Below are 22,700 nucleotides of genomic sequence, written 5' to 3' on the forward strand. Positions count from 1 at the left end.
ATTCGTCAAGGAATCTGCTAGAGGTAGACAAGCTGCCTTGCGCCCTCCTGCAGAAGGTGCTCGCTCGGATGAAAACGAGCAAAGTAGGAGGAGTGCTTGTCTATGAATGTGTGCAGCCCATTGTTTGTGAACATCGGAACCACTTTCCTCTTATCCCGTATGGGGCTGAGGTCTGAGGCAATAACCCCGAAGGGTTATGTCCCACGAGACTCGTCACGGAGGCAACCATAGGCAGTCAGTAAGCATCACCATCAGGCTGCTCCAAAGAGGTGGAGTGAGGTATGGACAAGTTCAACACTTGATTACGAGGAACTCAAAGGGGAGACCACTTAAGTGAGGCAGCCCATTCTCGTTTGCGAGAAGGGCGTCATTCCTCGTAAGGTGAAAGAAACACGCCAGTGCGTTTCGCCTGATAAGTGAAATCAGAACATTCAGCTGGCTGACTGTAAAGTCCCAAAACAGTCCACCGTTCATCGCAGCACTAGACAGCCGTTTTCCTGGGGGAATTGCAGGCTTGACCAGGACTCCAAGAAGACCCTGCCAGCAACTTCTCAGGTGGAAGAGAAATTGCAGAGGAAGTTTGAGCTACGGGCACCAACCTACCGGAGGGACACCACTCCAGAGGCTCAGAAGGGGAAGGCCAGAGCCCCAACCCAAGGCCAAAGCTGTGCACTCCTGCTGTGCTAACGTCAGCACCTCCAACAGCCATTCCTGGGGGAGGGACCAAATTTCCCAATGAAAGCCACAGCTGACACTTAGCGTTAAGCGAAAGAGAGACCTCTCTGGCAGTGTGTGCTCAGAGTCCATCAAAGCAGAGGTTTGTCCGGAGGTCAAAGGCATATCACTCTTACTTGTTCATCTTCCAGAGAAGATTGAACGAGCAGAGTCAAGGGGGGGGGACCGAGTTCATGTAAGAAGTAAAAATGATATTTTCATTATAAAATAAATTTTTGAATATACTTACCCGGTGAATATATAAATAGCTGACGTCTCCGACGGTCGACAGATTCCAAAAACTCGCGAGCGATCGCCATGAAGGCTGCCGGGTGTGCCCACCAGCGCCGACTATCGGCCAGATACCGCATATACTTCTCAACCAAACCAGTTCTTCTCAGTCCGTAGGGTCTCTATCGGGGAGGAAGGGAGGGCCTTTAATATTATATATTCACCGGGTAAGTATATTCAAAAATTTATTTTATAATGAAAATATCATTTTTAAATATTAAACTTAGCCGGTGAATATATAAATAGCTGATTCACACCCATGGTGGTGGGTAGAGACCAGTATTAAAACAATAAAGGCGTATATGCTCAAGAGTTTTTGACAAATATTCAAAAAACAAACTTAAGTATAGGTACCTGGTAAGGAAGCTGACTCTGATGATTACTCTGCCTCATTAGTCCGCTATCCTCACGAAGCCCAGCGATCCTCTTAGGATGCTGAAAGACTCCCAGGAGCTGCTATATCCAGGGTGAACACCCCTATAACAGGACCTCATCAATACCCTTAATCTGGGCGCTCTCAAGAAACAATATTTTGACCACCCGCCAAATCAAAAAGATTGCAAAAGACTTCTTAGTCTCCCGTACAACCCAAAACAAGATTAAAAATTTCAAGAGTAGATTAAAAGGATATTGGGATTAAGGGAATGTAGTGGTAGAGCCTTCACCCACTACTGCACTCGCTGCTACGAATGGTCCCAGTGTGTAGCAGTCCTCATAAAGAGTCTGGACATCTTTCAAGTAATATGAAGCGAATACCGACTTGCTTCTCCAAAAGGTCGCGTCCATAATACTTTTAATGGATCTATTTTGCTTGAACGCTACTGAAGTTGCTATCGCTCTAACTTCATGAGCCTTGACTTTAAGTAAATAACGATCCTTCTCACTTAAATGAGAGTGTGCCTCCCGAATCAAAAGTCTAATAAAATAAGACAACGCATTCTAAGACATGGGCAAAGAGAGCTTTTTAACGGAGCACCATAAAGCCTCTGAACAACCTCGTAGCGGTTTAGTTCTGGATAAATAAAATTTAAGAGCTCTAACGGGGCACAGCACTCTTTCAACTTCATTCCCCACAATCTCAGAAAGACTGGGGATTTCAAATGATTTAGGCCAAGGACGAGACGGAAGTTCATTCTTGGCCAAAAAACCAAGTTGAAGAGAACATACTGCTTTATTAGCGGAGAAGCCGATGTTCTTGCTAAAGCATGTATCTCACTAACCCTTTTAGCTGAAGCCAAGCTCACCAAAAAAAAGTGTCTTGAGGGTAAGATCCTTCAGGGAGGCTGAATTTAATGGTTCAAACCTGTCTGACATAAGGAACTGTAGGACCACGTCCAAGTTCCAAGCAGGAGTCGAAATATGACGCTCCTTAGAAGTCTCGAAAGACTTAAGCAGGTCTTGGAGATCTTTGTTATTAGAAAGATCCAAACCCCTATGCCTGAAAACAGAAGCTAAAAATGCTTCTGTAGCCTTTAATGGTGGATGCAGAGAGGGAGCGACCGTTTCTCAGATAAAGCAGAAAATCCGCAATCTGCGCTACAGAGGCACTGGAAGAGGAAATAGAGGAGGACTTGCACCAGTCTCTAAATACCTCCCATTTCGACTGATAGATCCTGATGGAAGAGGATCTTCTAGCCCTCGTGATCGCTCTAGCTGCCTCCTTCGAAAACCCTCGAGCTCTAGAGAGTCTTTCGATAGTCTAAAGGCAGTTAGACGAAGCGCGGGGAGGCTTTGATGAAATCTCCTTACGTGAGGCTGTCGCAAGAGATCCATCCGCAACGGCAGACTTCTTGGAACGTCTACCAACCATAGAAGTACCTCTGTGAACCACTCTCTCGCGGGCCAGAGGGGAGCAACCAACATCAACCTGGTCCCTTCAGGAGAGGCGAACTTCTGCAGCACCTTGTTTAGGATCTTGAAAGGTGGAAAGGCATAAACGTCCAGGTGAGACCAGTCCAGCAGGAAAGCGTCTATGTGGGCTGCCTCTGGATCTGGAACTGGAAAGCAATAAGTCGAGAGCCTCTTTGTCAGTGAAGTCGCAAAAAGATCTATGGTGGGTTGACCCCATGTCATCCATAGCTTCTCGCACACAGTCTTGTGCAACGTCCACTCCATGGAGATGACTTGTCCTCTTCTGCTGAGGCAGTCCGCTAAGACATTCATTTCTCCTTGCACAAATCTCGTCAAAAGAGAGATGTTACTTGCCTTAAATGGAGTTCTTCTGATCCGTGGACCAAAGACCCGAGCATTCCAGACTGTCCAGTGGAGCTCCCTAACCCAAATCCGATGCATCTGAATACAACACATGGTTTGGGCTCTTGATCGCAAGAGAAAGACCTTCTCGAAGTCTGATGTTGCTGTCCCACCAAGTCAGACATGTCTAGACTGAGTTGGAGATTGGGAAAGAGATACTCTCTAAGCCCTTCTCCTTGTTCCAATGGTTTAGGTGAAATTGGAGAGGGCAAAGGTTGAGTCTCCCCATAGAGATAAACTACTCCAGCGATGAAAGAGTTCCCACGAGGCTCGTTCAAACTCTTACAGAGCAACTGTTTTTCTCTTGCAAGTGACAGACTTTTAACAGAGCTTGTTCCATTCTTGTGGGAGACGAAAAGGCCCGAAAAATTCGACACTGTATCTCCATCCCCAAATAAAGAATAGTCTGGGATGGAGTACTGTAAGTTACGACTTCTCTACGTTCACTATGAGACCTAGCTCCTTGGTTAGGTCTAATGTCCATTAGAGGCTCTCCAGACGGCGATTTAATGACGACGCCCTGATTAGCCAGTCGTCAAAATAAAGGGAGGCTCTGAATCCTCAAAAAATGTAGAAAGCTTGCTACATTTTGCAAGAGCCTTGTAAAGACAAGAGGAGCAGGAATGAGGCCGAAGCACAGTGCTCGAAATTGGTACACTACTTTCCCGTCCACAAACCTCAGATGTTGTTGAAAGTTTGGATGAATCGGGATGTGGAAGTATGCATCCTGAAGGTCGAGAGAGACCATCCAGTCGCCTTCCCTTACTGCTGCCAAGACAGATTTGGTAGTCTTCATCGTGAACTTTGTCTTGACAATGAACACATTGAGCGCACTTACATCTTAAGTACTCCTGCAGTGAACGTGGCTGCCAGTTCATTGGAGCCATCCCTGATAGCCTTGTTCATGCATGACATAATTGTACAGCAATACATTGACAGCTGGAGAGACCTTCTTACTTAAGGCTCCCAGGGACCAATCCAACAAATAAATTCTTCAAACGCTCGAAAAAACTCCTAACAGGAGATGGTCTAGCTCTGAAGCTGACCATAAAATCTTGGAGCGTCTCATGGCTAGACGACGAGGAGAGTCCACTAGGCTTAAGAAGTCTCCCTGGGCAGAGGCAGGTACTCCCCAACCGAGAACTTCTCCTGTGTCACACCAGACGCTCAAGCGAGAAGCTAATTAAGAAGGAGGAAAAGCAAAAGCAGACTTTCCTAAACTTCTCCTGGATTCCAACCAGTCTCCCAGTAAGAGCATGGCTCTCTTGGAAGAACAAGAGAGAACTGACTTTGTAAATGTAGGAGTCGAAGAAAGTCATGCCAAGAGTAAACTCAGACGGCGGAGCAGCCGTTACAAAACAAGTAGGACAAAATTTCCCTAAAGAAATTCATAATTATAAAACAAGGGATTGTTGGACCACCCTAGGTTACTCCTCTTCTGAATGACTCCCCAAAGGTACATTAGTTGAAAGGGGGTCATCAGCTTCTTCAGAAGGCACATCATCTGATAAATCTAAAGTCTTGCGAGAAGGAGATTTATATTCAAAATGACGTGAAGGAAAAGCCTGACAGGCTACATCAACTTGTATATGAACAGAAGTTAAAGTTGGAGGGTCAATGTCACGTTGTGACTGCAGAGAATGTTATTCTGCTACACGTCGTGACAGAAGTGACTGACGTTCAAACGTCCCGTAGTAACAGCGGTGACTGCTGTTCGATGCTATATCGTGACTACGGTGACTGACCCTCGACGTCACGTCATGTCTACAGTGTCTACCGCTCAACGTCACGTCGTGTCTGCGGTGTCTGCAGCTCAACGTCACGCTGTGACTGCGGTGGCTGACGTTCAAAGCGATCAAAGTTACATCGAGATTTATGCTCCGCATCTCGTTTAACAGCAAAGCTGTCACTAGGGATAACGTCAGCGTGACGTAACAAAGCTCGTTTAGAAGGTTGAAGACCTGAATCACGTATCCCAGAACCGTGACGTACAAAAAGCAAAGGATCCTTTCGCACAGGAACAGGATCGTAAGCTTCTATTAAAGAAGAAAGCTTTAACAGCATATCTTGCAAAACACTTAACTTCGGATCAACCTGTGACTGCGGTGGTTGACGTTCAAACGTCACGTAGTAACAGCGGTGACTGCTGATCGATGCTATATCGTGACTACGGTGACTGACACTCGACGTCACGTCGTGTCTACCGCTCAACGTCACGTCGAGTCTGTGGCAGAAACGTCTGTACATGAACGTCATCGCTATGAACGGGACTCTCATGATGACTACAGCTAGGACGTTGAACTTGTTCTGAAGGAACTAATAAACGTTTCAACCGTCTCGAAACCTTACGCCCAGGTTTTTAAAGAGACGAATCATCGGAAGACGAGGTGAAACTTCGTCTCTCCTGTCTTATGGCAAGGACGTTCTTGACGAGCAACGTCTGATACCTTTGAGGGAAGGTCTGTTCGTTGGTTTACACCTCTCGCTCCCTTAGGTCCTACGACATTCCTTCTCCCTGGTGCAGGGGAGCCTGAAAGAGGTCTCGGACTAGGCAAGCGACAAGCACGAACAAACGAACCCTCCGCAACACTGAACATGTTTTTCGCATTTTCTTCACTGATATCGCATTTATTAATAATTTCACATTAGACATGAATAAAGCTGATTTCTACCTGAATCACGCAATTCTCCCTTAATTCAAAAGGTTAGAATTGCGAAATATGTCGTATAATGTAAGCACATTAGTACAAAATGAAACACACATGCAAAAATTAATAAACATATACATATATATATCGAATAAAACGGAAATATATAAAGTTAAAAAGATCAGTGACTGGGGAGGAGACTAAAACTAGTTCACTTAAGGACTACGTTTTCAATCTCTCACCGTACAGTGCCTTGGGATGAGAATAAAAACTAAAACGTTTTATCCTCTCTCCCCGTACAGAGACTTGGGACGAGAGTAAAAATCTGAATCGAGAACATTACTCGCTCCCAAACTCCTTGTACAGAGACTTGGGACATGAATAAAGATCGGATCGTTCTCTCTTTCTCTCTCTCTCTCTCTTGTCACTCACAAGAGAATGGCTCACTCACTCTTCGTCAATAACAGGTTATTTGACTAAAGATAAAAACTAAAAGGAGTAAGAAATTGAAAATTAACATGTTCCTTTAAATTAGTATCTAAAAAACTTCAGTTTGTAAGAAGAATGAACAAAACGTCAAAATCGATTTACTCTTTCTGCAAAGTGAAACCGTGATTCTTTCTTTCTCTATCGTAACGATAGAGCGCAAACTGCGTAGCATAAATAAACCAAACGTTAGTTCATCTTTGAAAAAACAGCACGAAGACTATTCAAAGAATAAATTTCTTAAAATATTTTCTAAATATATTCATCTCATCAATCTAAACAAAAATAAAAGTTGAATGGGCTCAACGGTCGGCCATCTTTTCTCTATGGAAAAACCAGAGCGAGATTAAAAAAGCAAGGGCAAAAACTTTTCCTCTCCTTTCAAAAGCATTTCTTTTGAAGATGGTATTGAATAATCCAACACGGCGAAAGCAATAAAACCAAAACCAAGTACTTCACCAATCGGTAGAAACTCGAGGTCAAGCACAAGCGGAACCAGTGTTGTCTGTAACACCGACAGAGAAGAACTGGTTTGGTTGAGAAGTATATGCGGTATCTGGCCGATAGTCGGCGCTGGTGGGCACACCCGGCAGCCTTCATGGCGATCGCTCGCGAGTTTTTGGAATCTGTCGACCGTCGGAGACATCAGCTATTTATATATTCACCGGCTAAGTTTAATATTTAAAAAACAGATTTTGATCAAAGTGAAAAATCTATTTTTGAGCCATGTCGTCCTGATGGAAGGGTTCCTAAAGGTAGCCTTTTAAGGGATATTTGCTACAGTGATACTCCCATAGAATTAAAACCAAAGATCTCCATGATTCCAACTCCTGGCAAGAGTATCCAATAAAGGATATTATATAATATCAGGGGATGTATTCTAGATACGACACATGGCAATCGTCACCCCGAATAGATTTAACACTTCGATGTAAGGAGGAAGAGTGGCATAAAGGAAGGGGTGCCGTTCTAAGTACCCGGTGGATCCCCTTCCCTACTACTACTGCGACGCCATTCCTATGCTTGCCGTTAAGTGGAAATGGCCACAGATAAAGTAATTTTGGGAGGGATAAGCAAAAGGGTGGGTTCAGTCAGGACAACCTGGCCCTCTCACCCAAAAATAGATTTTTCACTTTGATTAAAATCCGTTTTTTGGGCTCAGGCCATGTCATGCTGAAGGAAGTATGCTAGAGAAAAGTCTTGAAATCACTATTAGATGTGGGTTTGTGTATGTGCCTTCTACCTTGAAAAGATTCTCCTTATCTGGTCTACTAGATCTATGTGTGAAAATCCGGAGATCTTTCATGCATACCAAACCTGGAGCCGGCTTAGTGCATCCTGCCCCCCAGCAGGGAAATGTCGATAATAAGGATTCAAGGTTTGTATTTTCCGTTGGAACAAAAAGGGTAGAGTTTGAAACGTATCCTGTTAAATTACCTTAAGTATCTAAGGTCATGATTATTCCTTTAGAAAATAATATTGTGACTTCAAGAACCTAAACACCATAAAGGGTTTTAGTAAAACTCCAATATACTTTGTTAGCTTATAACTGAGGGAGCAGTAATAAGATGCAAATAGGCTTAAGTATTTTATTATGCAACTAGATTATCAAAATGAAGTTACACCAAAGTATATATCTGATCCAGCATACAACACATGAAATGCATATTTTCTCATGTAGAAAAAATATACAAAATACTTTATCAAAATAATGCCACTCAATGGACGATGTGAAAACCAAATCTATCTGAGGTAGTCAGATGTTCGGAAATGCATAAGACACCGTAATGCAAACGTTCACTCGGCACTGGTGTATTGATCAGATATGCACCTACTCAGAACAGTGCGTCAACCATAGTTGTGATCTGCACAAGTGGATATGTATACCCATGCACCCCGAAGTATTTTAAAGTCCCAAAACAGTCCACCGTTCATCGCAGCACTAGACAGCAGGTTTAGTCACACTACCAGCCGCCACCACAAAATGTTTTATCTCTTGTACTTGCTTCGCGTAATGTTTGTAGAAGACCCTAGATGACTTCCACCCAGTGTACGAATGGAGTCTCTCGAAGTCCATATGCTGAAAGAAGTTCAGCAAAGAAGCAACTTTCCTTGGATCATGACCCACGGGTGTACCATCAGGATCCGCCCTGCGAATAAAGTAGGTGAGCTTCGCTCTCAGTTGTTTTAAAGATAGGTTCGATCCTGAGGTGTCGCCTCTGAAGAGCTGTCCTCCTTTAAAGTTAAAGGTTCTTCAAAGATAGACCTTAAGACACTACTGGGCACAGAGAGGCATCTTCCTTCAATAGGCAGATTTTCCAAGGGCCCCACCTCTAGGTGGGTAGCTCATTCTTAGCGAAAAAAGCAGGATCGGGAAACAAATTCAGTTCTCCTGAGTCCAGGAACTGGATATGGCCTTCGTTTCTAGATAAGGCGACTATTTCACTAACTCTAGCCCCTGAGGCTATTGCAAACAGAAAGATAACTTTCTTTGTCAAATCCTTTAGAGTACAGTCCTCATTATCCAGGTTCGAAGCATAGTGCAAGACTTTGTCCAAAGACCACGTGATGGGCTTTGGTGGGGGTGGCAGGCTTGAGTCTAGCACATGCTTTTGGAATCTTATTATAGATTTCACCTGAGAGGTCCACCTCAAAAGCATACAGAAGTGGTCTGGCCAGGGCCGACTTACAAGAAGTAGTTGTAGTAGAGGACTGGACAATAAGTAGTTGTAGTAGAGGCCAGGCCTTGCTCGTGGAGGTGTATGAAGAATGCAAGACAGAAATCTATCGATATTTCTCTCAGTTTCCTTTCTTTCACAAAGGTCACCCATTTCTTCCATGACGATGCGTACTGCCTCCTAGTAGAACATGATTTGTAGTCTTTGATGAAGTCAACTTTCTCTCATGAGATTCCAAACCAAAATCACGAGATGTAGGTTGCTGGTTCTCGAGGATGAATAGTAGACAGTCGACTTCTGGACCGGTTGAGACAGCACTGGATTTGGCAGTGGGAATAGCTTCAGATTCAACTCTAGGACTAGAGGGAACCAATTGCTCTTGGGCCACTTGGGGGCTACCAATGCTGCCGTCCCTCTGAAGGATCTTAGCTTATCGAGGACTTGAGAGATTGGTTGGTGGAAACAGGTAAATATAATTCAATCTGTTCCAGTCTAGAGACATGGCATCCATCACTTCTGCTTGAGGTTCCAGGTAAGGGGCTACGTAACAATTTAGTTTCTTGTTGTCGCTCGTTACGAAGAAGTCGATCTGCAGTTTTGGGACATTTCCCAAGATGAAGGAGAATGAGTCTGTGTCCAGGGACCATTCTGTCTCTATGGGCTTTCGCCTGGATAGAGCATCCGCCGTTACATTGCGGATCCCTTGTAGATGAACTGCTGATAAGTGCCATCTCTTCTTCCTTGCCAGGTAGAAGATGGCTAACATCACATGGTTGATGTGAGGTGATCGCGAGCCTTGTCGTTTTAGACACTTTACTATCACCTCGTTGTTCAGGACCAACCTGATGTGGGTTGATCTGTGAGGAGATAGTCTCTTCAATGTCAGGAACACTGCCATAGCTTCCAAAATGTTGATATGAAGTTTTTTGAACTGGTATGACCAAGTCCCTTGCACCTTCCTGTCGTGAGAATGACCTCCCCATCCTTCCAAGGTGGCATCCGTATGGATCACAACCGATGGTTGTGGTGGTTGCAGGGGAACTATCCGTGCTAGACTCTTGGCTGTGGACCAAGGCTTTAATTGTCTGTGCAACAAGGCTGGAGTCAACCTTAGTTGATCCCTTCGAGCGTCCGATGCGTATTTCCTCCAGACTCCTGACGCATCTTTTAAACATGCCTTTAGCACTGGGTCTGTTACCGCTGCAAACTGTAGAGAGCCCAAGACTCTTTCCTGTTGGCGTCTTGAAATCCTCTTGTAATGGATTAGTCTCCTGACAGATCCTGCTATCTCTCTCCTCTTCTTGGATGGAATGGAGAGGTGGTGTTCCATTGGATTCCCAACCACTGGAACTTTTGAGCTGGATTGAGACGAGACTTCTTGCGGTTGATCTTGAAGCCTAAGTGTTCCAGAAACTGAATCACTTTTTGAGCTGCCTGCAGACAAGTAATTTTGGATGCTGCCCATACCAACCAATCATTTAAGTAAGCTACCACTTGAACACCTTTGGACCTTAGTTGATCCCTTCGAGCGTCCGATGCGTATTTCCTCCAGACTCCTGACGCATCTTTTAAACGTGCCTTTAGCACTGGGTCTGTCACTGCTGCGAACTGTAGAGAGCCCAAGACTCTTTCCTGTTGGCGTCTTGAAATCCTCTTGTAATGGATTAGTCTCCTGACAGATCCCGCTATCTTTCTCCTCTTCTTGGATGGAATGGAGAGGTGTTGTTCCATTGGATTCCCAACCACTGGAACTGTTGAGCTGGATTGAGATGAGACTTCTTGCGGTTGATCTTGAAGTCTAAGTGTTCCAGAAACTGGATCACTAGAGCTGCCTGCAGACAAGTAATTTTGGATGCTGCCCATACCAACCAATCGTTTAAGTAAGCTACCACTTGAACACCGGTGCGTAGCTGTTGAACGACTGTGTCTGCTAGCTTGGTGAATATCCTTGGGGCTGTGTTCAGTCTAAAGGGCATTGCTCTCAAGACAAACTTCTTCTTCTGGAGTCTGAATCCTAGGTAGGAGGAGAAGAGGCAACTCATTTAGAGATGCCAGTAAGCATCTGCCAGGTCAATTGAGACTGAACGCCCCTTTTGGCAGAAGGGTCCTTATGTGTTGCAAAGTAAGCATCCGGAACTTGTTCTCGATGAACTTGAGTGGAGACAAGTCTAGAATATCTCTGAGTTTGTCCGAGTCTTTATTCGGAACACAAAACAGCCTTCCCTGGAACTTGATGGACTTCGTTTTCCTTATCACCTTCTTGGTCAAGAGTTCTGAGATATATTCTTCTAACAAGGGGGGTGGAGTGTTGGAAGAATTCTGAAAAACGGGGTGAAGGGTTGCTCCATTTCCACCCGAGTACATTCGTAATTAGGCTGCAGGCCCAGGGATCAAAGGTCCAGCGATACCGAAAATGATAGAGTCTGCCCCCTACCTGAAACCCTTTATTGCTTGGGGGGTCCTTCAGATTTGCCTCCGCGACCACGTCCTCCTCGCCCTGAGAGAAGTTACCTCTAGGCGAACTTCTCCTAGAACCTCTTCCTTTCTGGCTGGACCGAAAGCAAGTCGACTGCCTCTCAAAGGTAGGGTTAAACACTGGTGACTAAGTTACCAGCTGCTGAGGGACCATCTAGAAGGTGGTCTGAGGCATTGTGGTCATGGTCATGGCTGGGACTTGCGCAGGTCTTTGCAGTCTCCTTGCCCTCTTGTTCTTTGGTTGGGGGCCTCCTTCCAAAGATTTCCTCTTCGAGGACATACCCCATTTTTGGAGAAGGTTCCTGTTGTCCGTCACTGCCTTCACAATGACCTCTTGGACCAGATCCTGTGGAAAGAGGTCTTTACCCACATGTTCAAGGTAATCAACTTCCTTGGTTCATGCCGGATGGTCGCTGCTGCCAGGACAAACTCTCTGCAAGCTCTCCTCGCCCTGAGGAAAGCGTGATGAGAGAGAGAGGGTGCAAGTCTCTCCTTCGACTCCTGTTCCTTCTTCAGAAGATGGTCTGGCAACTTAGGAAGATTCTTGTTGAACTGCTGTCCTGTGATCTCAGGGTCTAGTTTGGAGACGGAGAAGGTTAGGTGGACATCCTTCCACTTTCCTTCACTGGTAGGCAGTGTGAGGGAGAATGTCTTGCATTCTTCCAAAGTCGGGCAAGGTTTTCCCTTGTAGGCAGCCTTGATGACAGAGTCGAATGCTTTCTCTGTAAAGGGAATGAGATTGAGGAAGGGGCAAGAAAGGTAGCGTGTTTCTTGCTCAGTGCTGAAACTTTAGAATTCGAATATTCGGCTCCCTTCAGGGTCTTCAGAAGGATGGCCTGCGCCTTATCATGTTCAAACACGATAACTTCCTTAGGGACAGTTTCTTCTCGGGTCGCACTTTCGTCCGGCAGTCTCACATAGCACTCAGGATAAGCAGGGAAGTTAGGCCAGAACTCGAGGTCTTCCATCGGCCTGGCTCCCAGCTTTTCGGAAACGAAGTTTCCCATCCATCATGGGCATGTGCTCCACATACCTCATGGGATTGGATTCGGAACAAGGAGGCTCACATAGCACTCAGGATAAGCAGGGAAGTTAGGCCAGAACTCGAGGTCTTCCATCGGCCTGGCTCCCAGCTTTTCGGAAACGAACAGTTTCCCATCCATCATGGGCATGTGCTCCGCATACCTCCAGGGATTGGATTCGGAACAAGGAGGGAGATCGGACACTAAAAGGCTTCTTAGATGTGCCCCTGGTGGTTCCGTGACGGTCAATCTTCTCCTACATGTTTCTTTGCTGCTCCCTGAATGACTCCTACATGGCCTTCTGCTCCTGTTGGAACGACTCCATCATGAGTTTAAGAGACGACAGAAGCTTTTCACTCGCATTGGCCTGAGCCACAGGTTGTGGAGTTGGTGCAGAAAACGTTGATGGTAGTGACTGGTATGCAGCCACAGCAAACTGGGGGTCTTCTGCCGCCGTCGAGAGGGCTTCCTCTTCCTACACGAGGGGAAGATCCTCGTCCTCTTCAGGGATACCGTGCAGCAGGTCCTGTTCCGTGTCGGAGGACACTTTTGACATTCTCTCTTCTTGGATGTCCATGTCCTCTATGGTCCTATTGGTGTCCGAGTCAACCTTCAGCTGGATGAAGGGAGACTGGAGCTGTTCCTGGGACACCACCGCATTAGGAAGAGCCTTGGGGAACAATATACACCTCAAGGAGTCGTTGGGTAAGTATGGTCCCAGGAAGTTCTTCTGGAACCCCCTGACCCACTTGCGAAGGGTATCCCTTACCGTGTCCCTAGTCTCTAGGGTAACTAAGGGGGCTTCGCCGAAGCCATTACTTAGCAGGGTCGAGCAGATGTTGCAGCCTTTTGGGTCCCAATATTTCAGGACTCCTGTGATGAAGCAGCAGGGGGCAGGGGGCATGAGGCCTACACATCATGTGGCCACAGAAGTCACTCCCCTTGTGGTTGCAGAACATCGCTCCACATTTCTCCCCAGGATCATCCTGTAAAGAAGGAGAAACTTTCCATGAGTTTAATGTCTTGTATCTTGGTGATATATAAAGGTTAAAGGGTTAAAGGTGACTGGTTTCAGTTCCGATTCCATCAGAATAGATGCTCACCAGAACGTCAGCCGGGCAAGCCCAAACCCCCCCCCCCCCCCCCTGTGGTGCCCTACCACAGCAGTAGCCTCCCCAGTAAACAGCTTAAACTCACGGTCCTGGGCGGGGATCGATCTCTTGCCATGCGAAATGCTAGGCAAACACGTTACCACTGTATATGGTAGCTTAGGATAGTAAGCTTGAAAAGAAATAAGAAAAGACACATATCCAAGTGAATTCTCTTCCCAGACTATTGCTGAGACCTCCGTCCGTATTAATATTAAGTTTCCCTTATAGGGAAGGTTACAAGGGAGAGAAACTCTAGAAACTAGAGTTAGTGTTAGTAAGTGATTTATACCAACATCATCCACCTGTAGTACTGTATTAATACAGATCGGGTATTGTAAATCCCCGATGATCAAGGAAACCATCTGGGTATTGAGGGATTACTCAACCTCAATAAAAGATTGTGGTCTCTACAATTGTCTGCAATAGGGAACACAGGATATGTTAGAAAACATGCATACTACTGTATGATTATATTCAGTAGTCTCCCGGCAGTCACTGCCGGCATTAGGCATTAGGTTAGTACCTGACAGTGCTAACCAAAAGAAAGAGAAAAAGATTAAAGAAGGAGGATTTCCCACTACTGTGAATGGACATAATAACGGGAAGTGTCAGAGGACTATATGTCAAATTACAATCTACTGCCTAGAGTGAAAGTTCCAATGGAAGGTCTGCATTCTACCCTGTCGCTGGCAGTAAAGCTAGTGGCTAAAGAATGCAAATGGTAACTCAAGAGAGCTGAGGACTTTCCAAGTATATCAGGTTTCATGCCGACACCCGTCAGAAGACGTCTCAGCCCTCCCTCATTCTTATCAACTTCCTATCAAGGAAGGGAAGTCAAGGGGAAGGCAGTAGCGAGACGAAGGATCTAACTGCCGCCGGCAGAACACCTGCAGGTAACGCAACTGTCCCGGCAAGCCGGGGTGATTGTCAGCATACCAGCAAAAGAATCTTGTGATGACACGCCGTCACAAGACGATAGAGGGGGAGGGGGCATGGGTCTTATAGTTCATTGTTTTAAGGTCTTATAGTTCATTGTTTTAAGAGGTGGCGGCAGGCTATGTCGCCTTCCTCAAAACAAAGAGCTGGGAAGTACGACTTCCTGTGCTAACGGCGCTGCCGTCGGCAAGACGAGGGCACCCTGAGTATGTCACTGTCTGTTTCAAACCCGGAGGCAGGAAGAACATCGTTCTACTCGACGGCAATGAGGATAGACAGTGACGGCCGCCTATGCCGGCGACACCACTCAGGGAGGGAAGAAGGGTTTAGCCCCTTCTCTCAGAGAGAGGATAATTATCGTAACTTATTTGGAAAATTCCATAGATTCAAGAGAATATATAAACTCATCAGAATCGAAAAGAAACGATAAAGACGGACGCTAAAAGGGAAATTACTTTACAAACATATATATATGAGCAGAGATAATTCTGCTCCGGTAGGAGCCACGCCAGCAAAGGTGATCGAGTACCACCAGGGCTCCGGCACGGATACGTTAAGTAAAGTCACATAATAATTAAAAGTTAAAATTCATGCATGCATTATCACATCTTATATAAATTGCCTAAAGAGCTAATATATTAGCAAAAAAAAAAAACGGGAAAGGGTCGCCCTACCATCTAAATAATATACAATAATATGAGGAGCAACAGCAGTCATTAAATGGCTGCCTCCGGCATCGGCAATGCTCACCAAAACACACTTAAATTAATGAATTTAACCGTGAAAAGGGAGACCAAAATTATACCAAGTAAAGTATGAATAATCAACTTTCCAGATGATGAAGATGCTGGTGATTGCATGATGATAAAATTCCAAAACTTATGAAAAACACCGGGCTAAGGGAGAGCACACACACTTAGCAAGGCTACAAGAATAGGAATGGCGTCGCAGTAGTAGTAGGGAAGGGGATCCACTGGGTACTTAGAACAGCACCCTTCCTTTTTGCCACTCTTCCCCCTTACATCGAAGTGTTAAATCTATTCGGGGTGAAGATTGCCATGTGTCGTATCTAAAATACGTTCCCTGATATTATAAGATATCCTTTATTGGATACTCTTGCCAGGAGTTGGAATCCTGGAGACCTTTGGTTTTAATTCTATGGGAGTATCACTGTAGCAAATATCCCTTAGAAGGCTACCTTTAGGAACCCTTCCATCAGCACGACATGGCCTGAGCCCAAAAAGTTGGGAAATCTTTGACCTCGAGGATGACCCAGAGGGAGAAGAATTCCCTTTAAACATAATCCGTCACCTACGAACTGCTCCCACTGGAGGATGGTCACTCCCGACATTTATGGCAAGGAGACTCCTGAATGCACGAGTGTCGTCTGCATCCAGGACGAACAGAATGAGGATCTGTCACCTGCGCTCACATGAAGGTGCCACAAGGGTGCCCTTTGATGCCAGGACAAACCCGTATACAGTAATGTTGTCCTCAAAATCAATCACTTCAGAAAAGGAAAAAAGGTAGTTTATAACCAGTTCAAGTAAGGGTTAACCGAGCTAAGATCATAAGTGGGTATACAGACAGGCTGTGTGTGAGTGGGTTGATTGGTCTACCACCACTAACTAGCGAAGGAAGGTTGTTTACCTCATGTTAAAAGTTCAAAGCTCGTTTTCAAGCAAGCCGGAACAATATATCCATAGTAAAGAGCAAAAGGGTTTGTATGTTATGTCAGTCGAACAAACGTAATTTGCTTTTTGTAGATTCTTCTGTATACTATTGATTACTGTAATGATTTAATTACTTATATGATTTTATTTTTGCAGCTGTATGCTATCTGGAGGGACTGATACCCAACAACCACAATATTTCTACCCTGTTCAGCAAACTATTGCCAGAGGTGCACTGCAAAGCCAATTACATTTATTCCTCTTCCCATAATCACCTATACCTGTGTGATGTGCTGACGCATCTTTGCGCCTTTCAATGTAAGAGATTCAACTGTAATATATTAGGATGTATAAATGTATAGAAAATGTACATTATTTAAAATATGTAGATAGATATGAAGGTAGCCATCAGTCTAAACATAAAATTTATGTAATATTTGTTCGTTTGCTGGTAAGTTCTTGTTTAAAGATAAAATTGTAATAATACAATGAAGCAGAAAGACAAAATTTTCTTGTCCTTTTCCCTGGAATGTTAAAATGTGAAACCTTTTCAATAGTACTGTTGAATGGATGACTAAATACTTCTTGTGCAGTAATGTACATAAAACATTTCTTTTGATTAAATAAAGGTTCACTGGTTTATACTGAACACTACATATAATTTTATAATGAGAAGTGGTGAACTCAACTTAGCGTTGCTGGGATGTTTAAGAAAACGTAAGATTTATGTAAAACTTGGTAAGCACTTAAAGTTTATGAACTTTCTTAAACTCTATTAGAGTTTAGAGAAGGACTACACTGTACGGAGAACATAATTTTCAAGTCTTCATAAAAATTTAAAATTTACACATTCTGTAAAAATACAAATATTCTCAAATTTTTTAGACTTTTCTTTAACATTGTGCTTTACAAATTCTTCACAAAATTTATAAAAATTCTTATGAAACTTTCAAATATTTCACAAACTTTATGATGCAGACCTTTCAGAACCTCTAACATTTTTATAAATTACAATACTACAAATCTATTTCAAAACATTTCGCTACACAGTAAGGTTTAAATAATTTAAAATTTCCAGGGACTTTATATTGTGTATCCTTTAACTTTTCAGAAACTTGAACCAATGTATTAATGTTGAGGCTAATTTTGTCTTGAAAATTTATAGATAAATCTGCAAGCAACACCAATTTTAAAATATGCTTGTGGTCATTTTCAAACTAAATACTTTCTACTATAACTAGGATCAAGTTTGTTCTTTGGAGGATATAATGTTGGATGAATGAGAACCCAGTCTATAAATAATAAAGCTTATGTATGCTTTACACTGACTGATATTAATCTGGGAAAGATATCCCCAACCACTCATTATTTTAATACCCATTGTAATAAATTACAGTGACTACAAAGGTAAATGATAAACATTAGAGTACGGTAAGCTTGTGTACAAAGAATGTTAGTTATCGATTTCTTTTCATATGATAAGTAGGAGACCAAGGTGCCACTTTTCAAGGATCTAACCATTAAAATTATAAAGTAAAATAGTTAGGATTCACACTGGTCAATATTGGTGCTATCATAAGTACCTCAAAAATTAAAAATTAGACTTTTATTGCTTCTAATCTAGAATATAACTTTTATTTGATTAAGGCTTTTTAGTTGTTTGCAAGAAATGCTATATACCAAGATACATTTCAAAACAGTACTCAGTTCAAGTTTATACCTAATTTTTTAGCCATTTTTTCAAAAACTGCTAGGTGACTTTAAACAGGGTCCTTACAGTGCTCTGTGAGAGAGAGAGAGAGAGAGAGAGAGAGAGAGAGAGAGAGAGAGAGAGAGAGAGAGAGAGAGAGAGAGAGAGAGAGAGAGAAAACAATGTTTTGTGCCAACTAGGGTTATTAAACTTCCAATTAGATGCCAGATATTTCATTATAATGCAGGTAGTGTATGTACATATGTAATCACATTGCTCATATTTCAGACAGTGTTTTTAAAGGAGTTTCTGATAATTAAAGCACAGTGCTACTTGCTCACATTTATCTTTTGATTGGTGTCTGCTTTTAGAATGCATGAATGCTGAAAGTGTTTTACAGAGTTTATAAAGTTTTGTAATTTATCCATTTGAAGACTGTCTACTTTCATGAGTGATGAAGAAATATACATGTTCATTCATTTTCATTAAAGTGCTGGAAAAGCATAAAAGGGCTACAGAGTACCATAATGATAGTGATTATTTCTATGAAACACCCCTGGTGTTCATAATGCTTCAGTCTCAAAGCTGTTTTAAAAGTTGAGGTCTACCCTATAATTAGAAATTTAATGTTTCCTCTCCCTGTAAAATGCCTACACCTTTCTTAAGTATCTAGTCTATCTGGATGTTGATGGCTACTTCAGGCATCTGTGTAATATAGTTCCTTTGATGATGTTCTCTGGTCACCTTTACCATTGTCAGATGATTTTACCTATCTTTACTATCCAAGATCCAGATTGTGTTCATCTTTGTGATATTACATTATTTGATGTTTTAATAGGGGATGTCTTCGTTTTAATTTGCTATGAATGCCAGTAAGAGTGCTTCAACTGATTTTCAGAAAGAGTGCCAGCTACAGAATTGTGCTTTGCTTTATTGTTTTGAATGTTGCTCAGCTCACTAACATTTCCTCTTTTTATGAGTTATGTTCAGCTGATAGCAGACTAATTTAACTATTCAAAATGTAAAAGTAAATTAACATTTAGTTCAGGGGAACATCCAGAAGACTAAGTTAGTTGATTACCTTAGATGATGTTGAAATGCCACTCAAGCTATTTTGAGCGTTCTTGCATTAATAGTGAGCTTCATACCCCTTAACTACTTTTGCTTTGTTTTATCTTAGAAGGCCTATGAGTCATTCTGCAAGCTGTGTTTCTAGGCTAATATACCCTGTTTTGTACTTTAGGCTAACTCCTCAAGTTATGCCAAGCAGTTCCAGTTTGTCATGCAGTAGGGTTCTCATGGTGCACAGCCCTGATGGAGTCAATCGCCATGCAGTAGGGTTCTCATGGTGCACAGCCCTGATGGAGTCAATCGCCATGCAGTAGGGTTCTCATGGTGCACAGCCCTGATGGAGTTAATCGCCTCTACACGAGCCTTGACCTCTAAGAGTTACGAGCTACTTCAGGTTCTTATATTGCATAAACCTTGCATTATTGTGGTCTGGTCTGCTCTATACAACCACTGGATTCTGAGATAGAATACAAGAATTTCTTCTGGATCCTTAAATCCCTCCATCTACTAAAGTAGGAACTCATAAGCAACCTTTTTTCATGTGGCATAACGTATTGATTCGGTAGAACAAGGTAACAGATTGTAAAGTTTTTTGTTGTAACTGAATGGTTGCATTTTGTTTAGGATGAAGTGAAGTTCATGCCAGAATAGGCTTTTCTACTAGTTCATTTCAAATTTTCCCTAATAGCATTAGCGTAGGTGCCAGGATCTCTACTGCTGAAGTAAGTCCCTTGCCTAGTGCAGGAGCAAGATTACTGATAAATGCAAATAGAGAAACCTTGTACTGTAGTTTCCTTTTTGAATTTTCTCCCGGCCAACATCCCAAAATCAATATTATAGAGGCATAACTTGAGTTAGATGAGATACCTATATCCATCGGAAACATTTTTCAAAAGATACAAAAATAAATTAGTCAACTTCTTTTTACTTCATTTTAATGGGAGAATGAATAAACTATGATCTCAAATAAGATGGAACATCCCTAAAAGCATTTTTTAAATTTTAGAACACTAATTAGTTCCTCAAATCTTAAACCAGTTAATTAATGCCATGGAAGTTTTTATTACAATATTTTAGAGTTGCTTGACATGATAATGATGTTTGATATAATTTGAAATATAGTATAATTGAAACACTCTTGTTTACATATTCCATGGTATGGGTTATTTTAACTTGTATAGAAGAAAAATTGGAAGGCATCAGGATCTTAACCTTAATAAAGGTTACCCAAGTTGATAGGACACTAACTTTTTTGTCGTAATCTCAAAAACCTGCAGCTTTAGTGAACTGTGTGGTAAGAGTAGGATACTGCACTGTCCAAGTATGTTCCTCAATGCCCAAGTGAACATTTTAGTTACTACCTAGGTATTTATGCATTAGTTCCAATAATTGATTAATTATTGATAAGTTATAAAGCTGGTAGCCTCTAGAATCCAGAAATACTCTGGAGGTCTATTCTCAGGAACGCTCCTCATCCTTCTGTCTTTCAGTAACTGCTACTTCTCAAAAATAAAATTTTTAGTGTCTTCAAGGGAGTCTGAACTTTGTTTCTGCTTTAACAGTTGGTCTGGTTGAATGGCTAAAAACACATCTTATGATAATGGCCATGATCTGATAGGGGTATTGAAATCCTCTTGTCTTTTTATCCTTCCTTGTAGAGAATACATTTAATAAACCAAGTTTTGTAAAGAATTCAGTAAGGGCAATTTTTGGTTGTAGAGATTGTGGTAGAGGAGGTCTTGCATCCATCTCCAGAGTGTTTAAATCAATGTTAAATTTCCTAACAATTTAACAGTTCTCTAAAGTTTTTGATGGAAAATTTTCAACAGTCTGGATAAACATGATTACTGGTTCCTATTATTCAGGCTACTATGAAACCACCTTGGTTTATAACCAGTTCGAAGATTCCTCGTGTACGGGTCCTCGTGTATTCATCAGTATGATAGCTCCCATCTCAAATGGCTGGAATTTCTTGGGATCAGGCTTTTTTTTTTTTTTTTTTTTTTTTTTTTTGGTTAGGAACCAACTAGTAAGGCTATGCAGGTTACTGAGAAGGTACAGAGTCCTGGTCACTTTGGAAAAATTTCTTAAATCCTTATCAAAGGATTCTTTCTTTGGGCCTTTTCATGAGAAAAGAGAATTAATTTTCTTCTTCTTTTGTTGGAGAATTTCAAAAGATTGAAATCTTTGTGTCAGTTGAATGAGAGGGATTTCAAATCAGCTTTGGTACAGGAGCCCCAGTCTGGGCTCTATTTGTTTTCAAGTGTATTTGTTACATTACACTGTAAATGCAAACCAACCTCATCTCATTGAATGGTCGTCTATCCCAATGAGTGTTCTTAGAAGTGGGACTTTTTTATATCTCTTTCCTTGGAACCCTCCTTGGAAGGGTGGGATGCAATCACAGTCGGAACATTGTCGAAGGGGACATCGCATATTCTAGACACTTCAGGCTCAAAATCTCTATTTATGGTTAAGTGTGTGACAGTGTTTTCAGACAGCACAACACAATTGGCATAGACTCAGAACCAAAAGGAACCAAGTCGGAATCCTTGTTCCCAATACAAGAAGTACTTTTATCTTGAACAAATTTAAGGGAATTATCTTTCTACCTTAGCTTACTCCTGGAAAGAGGAATTACAGGTACTCCCAATGATTTCTCATCCTTTAGTATGTTGGGGATTTAGAATTGGTGAACATCTTTATGATTTCACTCAAGTAGATGTTTTACCAGTTTCAGATCCCTTAACTTGGTAGTGGAAGATCCTGTCACAGGACTGGTCAAATCTAGTTCCTTATTTTTCCTTCCTTCTCCAATATTTGAGCAGTTAAGCAATTTTGGGGTATCTGCAAACAGCAGTATAACTAATGGGCCTTTTTTGTCTGAAGAGAGGGTGGTTTACAGTTTTATAGGCTTTTTTTTTACCGAGTGTCCATAGAGGTTGCCTTACAAATTCAATCTTTTCAAGTAACTGGTTTTGAGGTCAATTCACCCAAACACCTACTGTACTCACTTCACCAAGCCACTTTAATTTTTTAAGACCTCTGGATTGTCTCTAAAGTTAGTCCATCAATAATATTCATCAAAGAAAGACTTGTGGATGGGTTATTTTGATTGGTGCAAATCAAGGAATGTTTTGGAAACAAGAATCAGGTTGGATAGTTTCTGGAATCTTTTATTTCCTTTTTTAAGAGGAAATTGTCTATTGAGGTTATAAAAGTTTAAAGGTCCATGTCAATACCATAGTCACGTATTTAGCTTTACACTTATCCTCTTCAGATAATATTGAGAAAGTACTATAGGTATTTTACAGTTGAAAGATCTACAGTTCTCAGAATGAATTACTGTACTCTATTGGAATATATATGCAATATTACATTTCATTTATCTCACAGCTAAAAGTTTTCATTTTAGCATTAGCAATTTGGCTTTTTAGCATTAGCATCAATTAAACACTGATGAACAGCAGTCTTTTTCCTACAATGAAGATTTTGGAGATGGGAAGAGGAATTTTATATCTTATTGACTTTCACAGATAATTAATATTTTAAGACTAAATGTTATCCCCATTTTTCTTAGTTCCTTTTTCAAAGAAAACATTTTGTTCTGTG

The 22,700-nt window shown here is 42.2% G+C and overlaps 1 protein-coding gene and 1 long non-coding RNA gene across 3 annotated transcripts in view; one reads left to right on the forward strand and one right to left on the reverse strand.

Annotated features, from left to right (window-relative positions):
* Positions 1-21,099, forward strand: part of LOC137629594 (atrial natriuretic peptide receptor 1-like) — a 1,161,427-nt gene extending 1,140,328 nt beyond the window's left edge. The window contains 1 exon segment of the mRNA XM_068361051.1: positions 16,484-21,099. The gene's annotated coding sequence lies outside the window, so the exon portion shown is untranslated.
* LOC137629595 (uncharacterized) overlaps positions 1-22,700 on the reverse strand; it is a 152,823-nt gene that overhangs the window by 21,164 nt on the left and 108,959 nt on the right. The gene's annotated exons all lie outside the window — the stretch shown is intronic.

Source organism: Palaemon carinicauda, chromosome 37 (genome assembly GCF_036898095.1).
Source record: "Palaemon carinicauda isolate YSFRI2023 chromosome 37, ASM3689809v2, whole genome shotgun sequence".
Lineage (NCBI taxonomy): Eukaryota > Metazoa > Arthropoda > Malacostraca > Decapoda > Palaemonidae > Palaemon > Palaemon carinicauda.